Source organism: Octodon degus, unplaced genomic scaffold (assembly GCF_000260255.1).
Source record: "Octodon degus isolate 3935 unplaced genomic scaffold, OctDeg1.0 scaffold00011, whole genome shotgun sequence".
Taxonomy (NCBI): domain Eukaryota; kingdom Metazoa; phylum Chordata; class Mammalia; order Rodentia; family Octodontidae; genus Octodon; species Octodon degus.
The window spans coordinates 13694182-13703450 of NW_004524587.1; the positions used below are offsets into that span (position 1 = coordinate 13694182).

The 9269-nt window shown below is 45.1% G+C and overlaps 1 protein-coding gene across 1 annotated transcript in view; it reads left to right on the forward strand.

Annotated features, from left to right (window-relative positions):
• The first annotated feature begins 488 nt into the window (after positions 1–488).
• Smpd3 (sphingomyelin phosphodiesterase 3) overlaps positions 489–9269 on the forward strand; it is a 95134-nt gene continuing 86353 nt past the window's right edge. The window contains exon 1 of the mRNA XM_004625834.2: positions 489–625. The gene's annotated coding sequence lies outside the window, so the exon portion shown is untranslated. The remainder of the gene's footprint in view (positions 626–9269) is intronic.

The following is a 9269-nucleotide window of genomic DNA, read 5'->3' on the forward strand; positions in this document are numbered from 1 at the left end:
AAATAACAATTGAACACACACACACACACAAAACCTAAAACCTAAAACTCCTCTCTAGAGTATGTCCAAAGCCACACATACTCCTTGAGGGTCGCGCAGCCGGTCCCTTATCGCCAGCACTCAAGGGCTGCCTTTGCCAGGCAAACAGCCCTCTCGCCCTCCTCTGCGTCTCCATCTCTTCAATGCACTCTGGGAAATGTAGTCCACCTGTGCGTTCCTGGCAGCGGTATACGCCAACCCCGCGGCCTTAAAGGACTACAAGTCCCAGAAGGCCAGGTGAAAACTCCAGCGGTCCCTGGGGAATGTGGTCTTTGCAGCGGGATCCAGGAATCCGCGGGCGGGGCCAAAGGGATTAGGAACAGCGCCCCCGCCAAGGACAGCCTTATGGGCGGGGCCCCAGTCGCCATTGGCTACGGCGGCGCAAGGGAGGCGGGGTCAGCGGAATGAGGCGCGGAGCTGTTCGCTGCTCCAGGTGCTGAGTACGGGGGAGGCTCCGGACGCTAGAGCCGCGGACGCTGGCGCCGCAGCCGCCTTGTGAACCGCCCCCGGGAAGCCGGGGCCGTGAGGAGCCAGGAGGCGCCGGTGCGCCTCCAGGCGCTGACTACTCTCCTACCCGCCGTCTGAGGTTGGTACTGCAAAGATTTGCTTTTGTTTTACTGGGAGGAATGAACTGAAGCCTGAGGGGATCTGGGGAGTTGATGGGACGTGGAACACCGCTCTCAAGATCATCTGTCCCGGAGAGCCGCTGACTGACCACGGGCCTCCCCCTGGCCGGGTGCCTAAGGTCGGAGTAGCTTGGGTTTGTGTCTTATGGTGGAGCAGCTTCATGAGTATGAGGGGCGAGGGCTGGGGGACCCTCCCCCCATCTCTCCGGGGAAAGCATGGAAGGCTCGGAGCCTCCTTCCTCCTGTACCTGAGGTCGAGGCTGCTCGGATTATTGAGGGAGGAGAGTTGTGGGTGAGAGGTTCAGAGGCAGAGGGACCCTTCCCCACAACACCTCAGTTGTTCGAGGGCACAAAGAGGTCTGGCTATGATGGATGCGATCGCGGGACTCCTCCCTCCGATCAGATCCTGTTGAGGTTCGAGTTGTAAGGGAGACCCTTCCCCATACTTCCCTTCGCAGTCTTTGGTTTTTGAAAAGGGAGGCTGAGGACATGGATAGACCGAGGACTCATCCCCATACCGCTCGTATCTAAGGGTTTTGGGGGAAGGGGTCTAAAAAGGGCTGAAGTGGGAGAAGGGAAGGTTGGGAGACCCCTCCCCACCCTGCTCGGAGTCTTCCATTAAAAAAAAAAAAAAAAAAAAGCGCTGACAGATGTTCTGTTCCGATTCCTTGGTGCTGTAGCCAGGGACTAAGGTCGAGTGGCCTGGGTATGAGAGGTGAGTACCGGAGAAAAAGAGGGTTTACGGGACCTCTCCCTACTCGCGTTTTATTTCTTAAGGGCTTTCTATCTGGATCAAAGCGCGGGGCTATGAGAGTCAAAGCAACCCTCCCTCCCCCGCCACGCCCCAGGGACCAGAGCTTCTGCACCGCGCCAGCTCCAGATGGGCACGTGCGTGCGGGGCAGGACGGGGCGGGTCCCCTCTCAAGCACCTGGGAGCTCCAGGCCCAGGTTCCCCCGCGCATGGGATCCTCGAGGGTTGCTCTGTTTGGCACGGGGCGCGCCCCAGATCCGGCCGTGAGGAACTGCGTCCTGGGCTCGAAGCAGTTGCTCCAGGGTGCCCCACTATGAGCTCGGTTCTGGCATCCGAGGGAGGACAAAGAGGTGGTCGCTGCACTGGAGGGCGTGCGCGGCGGCGGACTGGGCGAGGGGCGCGGCTGTGGGAGGGGGGCCTCGGGCGCGGCGCGGGTGGCTTCCGAGGAAACGTGCCAGGAGCAGGGAGAGAGACAAAGCGCGCTCGCTCCTCGCGGGCCTGCGCGAGCCGGCATGGAAAATCCCGAGGGAGGAGATGGCTGTGCTGGCCAGAGCACTACGTCCCACACCCCTTTCTCTTTTCCCACAAACCTCCCCACATCTGATTGCTGGCCCTTATCCTGGGTGCTGGATGCCCGATGTTGACCAGGCCTAGGACTTGTGACCAAAAGGACAGGGGCAGGCAGAGGCTCCACGCTGCGGGGGAGTTAATGTAGGGAGCATGAATGTATCAGGGTCTGGAGGGGCATTCTGACTGGATTTCTATATATACCATCAGTCATATTGGGTCAAATTTGGTTCTGGAACTGGGATGTGTTTAAGTCTTTGGAGCTGGCATGTGTTTAAGTGTGTGTCTGTGTGTTCACACTCATGCATACACATGTGAGTGCATGTGCGTGTGTATGTTTGCATTGGTGACAGTGTGGTCAGAGTGTGTAAATGTGTGTAACAGTAAATGTGCCAGTGTCTGCTCCAGTGTTCGTGTGTATGTCATGGTGAGCCTGTGCATCTAGCTCTGTATGTATAAAGGGTGGGGGAACCACTCATTGCCACACTTTAATGTTGAGGGCAGCAGGACAGTCACTCTTTTAACTCTCAAGTCACAGTAATGACCTGGGTCTAAGTGGATGGCTTCAGGGTAAGGATAGTTTCAGGCTGCCTTGGACCTAGCCTGCATACCTGCAGCAAGTGGACTTCACAAAGTGGAGACCTCATTAGTCTTTAGGAGCTTCAGGGCTGACCCTTATATCCTTGCCAGTGCCCTGCCCTTTGCATCCCTCAGAGACCTTATAATGCTGTAATGGGCTTCTGTAAGGACCAGCATTCTGCCCCACCACTACCACACCCCACCAAGGAAGGTATAAGGGACTCAACAGAGTCCCTTATAATGTGTGTTCAAGATTGTGTGGCAAGGCAAATTTTGACACTTGGCCTCCATGTGTGGAAGGCCTACAGGACTGGAGTTGCTGGCAAGTTCATAGGTGGCATTTCAGAAATACCAGGAGCATGCATAGAGAAGATACCAGGATGACACTGAGATTCCATTAAAAGGTTAACATCCCTAGAAGATTAGCACAGCACTGTCAGATCTGCCTATCCCCAATTTCAAATCACCTTAATGGCAAAAGCACTGCATGGTCTTGAGAAATCTTGCCATAGAATGAGGAATTAGACCGTGGCCAGTGAAAGAGCAGGTACCCAGTAATGGAGCCACCAGCCATCCAGCCCAGCCTGCCTGATCCAGTCCCTAGCATTTATAACCAGTGCCCACAGCGACCTCTGGTGGGATGAAGTCAAATCAAAGCACAGTTTGAGCAGGTGTGGGCATTGTTAGGTAAACTCACATTTTTTTTTTTAATTTGGGGGCTACCTCGGTGCCCTAAGTTGATGTTACAACTTGTGCTTCCTTCAAATGAATTCAAGCATGAGCTGCTGGTGTCCTTAGCCCCATGGAAATATTTAAAGAGGGTCTGGAGGCCTTTGTGTTTGCATCCACTTATGGATGGGCACCAAATACATTTGTGAAGACAATCTATTAAAAAATTATCAAACTAAAAGGGATTTCAACATTCCCTTCCACTTTTTTCTTGTTCCACTTTTATCTTTCCTCATTATTAAATTAATCAATAATGTATTTTCAAAAACAAGTCTCCTTCTCCTCAATGATTATATAGCCTCAAAAATGCAGATATATATATGGAGGGTATTACTAAGTGCTAAAATCATGTAAATACTAGCTCTTTCAGGCCCAATGAGGAGTAGGGAAAAGGCATGAGACATATTCAGTTTTGAATAATGACCTGGTGCATGTATCTCTTCTACAGTTACTTTGAAGGGATTTCACACTGTCACAAAATTGTTAGAGCTCAAGTGAAAGGAGGTATTTAAATACCTAGTATTGTTCTTACTTTGGCATTCATGTGATTTGCATTGAACTATGTGACTCAGTATCATAAAGTAAAAATAGGACTTAATTTTTTTCTTCACCTGTTCAGAAGGTGACTGCATATAGCGTGTTGTGTTCTGCATTGGAGAGTGAAAAGCTAAATTGCCTCATAAATTGAACCACCTGCTTATCCTGATTAGAGAATGCTGCTTTGCATCACCTACAGCAATAACATCATTCTTATTTTCTTTCCATTCAACGCTAAATCTTTGTCTTATAAAACATTTCCCATGCTCATACATTATTACTTTCACTTCAGGTTAATCAAGAATGTTTGACCTTTGTACAGAATCCAAACAAATTAAATATCAGCACATACAGGAAGATGTGGGTGGTGTTTCATTCTTTTTCGGCTCAAAAAAAAAAAAGTCTTGAAGTTCACAGGGAAAAAAGAGGACTCTGGTTCAGTAAATCTTATAAGTGGAATTATGGCTTTCTGACTGGAGGCTCCTTAGACCTTTCCAAGAGGCCTGCTCATGTTGAAGAATCTGAGCATGCATGCCAATGACAGTATGCATGCTGGGAGTGAGGCAACAGCCCCTGGGATTCCTCAGTTCCCGTATTAATGCAGCATTTCTGGGAAAATTCCCTGGGTTCCTCCGGATTCCTCTTCCATAAGCACCCAAGTTACCCGGGAGAGGAGCTGTCCGAGGTTCTGGACCACTAGTCTCAGCCTGCATGATGGGGAGATAGGATTATAGGAAGTGGAACAGAATCAAGAACTGAGGGCTCTGACCTCTTCGAGGATTTCCCTAAAGCTGATCTCAGAACAAATTAGAAGGCAATAGACTTGTACAGTTTTTTTTCTGCATTATTTTGATTGAACCCATCGACAGTCCCTATTTAGAGAATTACAAGCTAATATAAGAATAAACATTTTCTGAGCCAGGTTCTTCACATGCAAGAATGAATTTAATCATCCTAGTCACAGAGGTATGTGGTGGTGCTATTCCCACTTGCAAGATGAGGAAATAAAGCTTTTTAAAAGGAAAAATGATATATAAAGTAAAGCCATATTAATATGCTGAGCTGTGAAAGGCTCAAGTCAACAACTTCTGTGGATAACCCATTACTATTATGGACTGCTGAACTGTGTTGGATTGTTTTGCTGAATTCACACACCTATAGTATTTAGATGCCAATGGAATACCCATTTCTGACAGGACTAAACAAAAAAAAGGTGATACAAAGGAAGGACCATTTTGTATTTGTATATGCAGAATAGTTAGGATAGATATAGAGCTACTTTTGCTTAATTCAACAAGAAGAAAGATTTGTACTAATAGTGTTTGGACAGGACATCCTGTCTGCATCTTGCACTATGGATAATCACTAAGAAAATAACAGTGTATAATGTATTAATTATTGAAACTGTCCTATTAATCAGTTTTGAAACTGTCTCATTGATATTTGTTTCTCAATAAAATAAAATAAACAAAAAACAAAAATAAATAAATTTTAAAAAGGAAAAACAAGACTGGGCGTGGTGGTGCGCTCCTGTAATCCCAGCTCTTGGGAAGCCGTAAACAGGTGGATCACTGAGTTTGATCTAGTAGTGAGATCTTGAACACCCTGTAGACCCTTCCCTAAAAATAAAAAATAAAAAATAAATGCTTGCCTAAGGTCACACAAAATGGGCAGTTTAGGTTCAATCCTGAATTTATTAAACTCCAAAGTCCTGGGCTGGTGAGATGGCTCAGTGGTCTAAAGCACCCACTTAGAACAAGCTTAGCAAAGTACAAGGGACCGCAGTTCAATCTCCCAGCACCACATGCCAACCAGCCCCACCCCCTGGTGGGCTGAGCTGGCCACACACACAAATAAATAAATAAATTAAAAAAAAAAACAACTCCAAAGTCCTCTCTTTACCACATTTCTTTTCTTACTGCTATTATAAAAGTAAAATCAAAGTATTGGACTCTCCTATGTAACGTTCCAAACAAGATCTAGAAGAATGAGATTGGGGGCCAATTGATACAGACATAAATCACAGAATCAAGTTCAAGGAAGGGCACTGCCATTCTTTATGCCTTGATCTGGTAAAAGGCTTGTTACCTGAACATGGTCATTAAAGAAGAGAACAGAGCAGCATAATGACCCTCATGAGCAGGAGTTGAGGACTTTCTATCTAGAGTGGAACAAATTTCACAGGAAGCCAAGACTGGCAACAAAGTAGAGTTTTATGTTTTGTTTTTGTTTTTAAGAAAGTAGGAAAGAAGAAAATTAGGAAAGTTTTTAAATAAAGAGTATATATATATCCAAGTGACTAGGACTTATCTTTATTTTCTAACGTCCTATTCCAAAGCTAGATAGCAGCATGTTGTTAGGACCTACTCTGATCTCTGATTTTCATAGCAAAGCCTCTAAAACCTAAATAAAAGTTTTCTCTGCTGAGTGTTTCAGCCAATTCCTAGGAAGTAATTACATTCCTGACCTCATGTCATCACAGCCAGTGTACATTCATATGATGCTGCGAGACTCCTGAAGTTGTGCAGGTTGAGACTCTGGTGGCATTCATGGTACTTGTTCTCTGGTCCTCCTAGGGTAGTAGTTCCAACTGCCCCCGATCTTGACACAGGGCCATGTGCTTGAAAACTCCTCTTTCAGTAGCTATAGCTTTCAATATCTGAAGAAGATGGTGAGGAATAGAATTGTTCCTTTTTATCCCCCTCTCCCTTAGCTTTGGTCTTTATAGCATTCAGATAGGATCAGCCTCTGAAGAAAATACCTCTCATCCAGCTGAATTTCCATTCTATTTTGAATGATTCCTTTCCCTCCCAGGCTGGGGTCTGGCGGAGAACTGATGCAAGGCACACAAGGCTGCTATTACTTTTTCCTAGGACATACGGAGGCCAAGAACCCAGACCCCATGTGGGTCTGCTATGAATCATGTCACAGCATACAAATTTGATTGTTTTCTTATTTAGAGTCATTAATTAACTCTCCTCAGCATCAGAACAACATGTAATAAGAGGGAGGCCATTTGTGGGGATCTCTAGGCAGTCATACCTACAGCTGAGCATCATTCCTTTCACTAACAGGATCAGGAAATCGTTTTTAATCCTGGATATCAGAAATCTTGGGGCGGGTGTAGTGGCACATATCTGTAATGCCAGTACTCAGGAGGCTGAGCCAGGTGGATTGCCATGACTTTGAGGCCAGCCTGGGCTACAGAGTGAGCTCAAGTCCAGCCTGAACTACATAGCAAGACTCTGACCCAAAACACAAACAAAAAAGCTTGGATTATTAAGATATTCATCTATTCCATGTTATGCCTAAGATGTTTGATACTCAGCCAGGTAGTGAGCTTAAGCTTAACAGCCTAGGTTGTATGGTAATAACAATAAGGTTCTCTTCTGGAGGGTTAATAACCTAAATTTGCAGACCAAAATTAGAGAAAAAGGAGGGTCACAAGGAAAGCCAACATTTTGGCCCTAGCCTTCCAAGGTCAGTTAAGACTCAGGACATATGAGAACTTGTACTGTAACATCATGTAACTCGATAGTGTCCCAAATTTTCTGATCAAGGAGATTATGGGGCCAAAGAGGAAAGTGATCAATGATGTAGTGTGTGCCTAAGGAGAGTCACATGGAGAGAAAACATTCTCTCAGGCTTTCACAGAGAGCACATTGGCCAAGCAATGGCCATGACTCATCCACATGGCTGACACTGACAAAAGATCTACAATCTGAGGTACAGGATCTCAGGAAAAATCCTGTGGGGATTTCACTGACCTTATCAGACCCAAAAGCTACAACTCTTGTTGCATAGGTCCTGCTTTGCCTTGGTCTTAACCATCCAGCAGAAAAGTATAAAAACAAAGTATAAGAAGTAAAGCCATTGTCTTAGTTACTCTTCTCTCGTTGCTGGGACAAATACCCGACACTCAAAATGAAGGAAGGAAAGGTTTATTTAGCTCACAGTTACTGGAGGTTTCAGTCCATATTCATCTGGGTCCAAGGCAGAGCAGCACAGAGCAGAAAGCAACCTTTCATGGCGGCGGCAAAGAGCAAGAGCGCAAGGGAGGGGTAGCAGCAGCTCAAGCAGCTGGCTTCTCTTCCCACCTTACATTGTAATGCAAATTACCTGCCCCAGGGCAGGGGAAGTACTCACACCTATGGGTACTTCCCAGTATTTACCCACCTATGGATAATCCCAGCAGTATTAAGACCCATAATCCCAGCCTTGGATCACACATAATCCCAGTGGATCATGAGTTAACACAAATTCTAGAAGTCCTCACCCCATGACTGCATGAGGCTTTGGGGGGACAACTAGACACAAACCATAACAGCCATGCTGTTATGTTGAGCTGTAGGGGACTCAGGTCAACAATTTCTGACATTGCCAGTGAAGCGGAAGACCCAATACTATTATGGGCTACTGGACTCTTTTAGAATATTTTGCTGAGTTTACATACCTATAATATTCAAATAACAGAACTTAACAAAAAAGGGGATACAGATGAATGTCCATTTTGTATCTGTGTATTCAAAGTGGTTAGGATAGATATATAGTTACATTCTTTTAATGAATAGAGTGATTTGTTCTAATAGTGTTTGTAAATAGGATATCATGTCTGCATCTTGTACAGCAAATAACCACTAGGAAGAATGTATGCAATGTGTTAATTATTAAAACTGTCCTACCAATTTGGTTTGAAACTGTCTCATTGCTATTTGTTTCTCAATAAAATTATGGAAAAAAATTCATCCAGCATCATAAAGGAGACAGAAATACAATTAATTGCTAAGAAGGTTGCTATAGTTTTTCTGGTAAAAACTGAGAGACTCAGGGGTCCCTTAAGGAGGACTAGATTTACATTTCCTCAACAAATATTTAAATGTTTCTTCTGATCACAATGTGCCAGGCAAAAACCTGACAGGGAACAAAGTCACAACTCACATAAGCCCTCCCATGTAAAATTACTGAGTAGTACAAAGAAACAAATGCAGAATTCCTAAGAAGAGCTTGTGTTATAAGCAAAAAAAGTTTTTCATAAATGCAAAGAATCTTCATAATCACAAATGATCATCTCTTTTTTGTCATCAGAAAAGAGACTGAAGGAATTTGAATGTTGCTCTGGCCACAACCTGTCAAGTGTCAAAGATGGGCTTTTATAATATCTAACGTATGTTCTTTCTACTGTCCCAACTGCTTCTCTGCCCACCAAATTATCCAAAGGGCACATTTCCATTAGCATAAACTTCTTTGGCCCAATTATAATGCAAAAAAACAAATTTACAGTTGAAACAGAAAGAAATGGTAAAAGAAAAATAGAGGGCTGGGGAGATAGCTCAGTAGAATAAGTGCTTGCCTGGCAAGCACAAGGTCCTGAATTCAATCCCTGGTACTGCAAAAAGAAGGAAGAAGGAAGAAGGAAGAAGGAAGAAGGAAGAAGGAAGAAG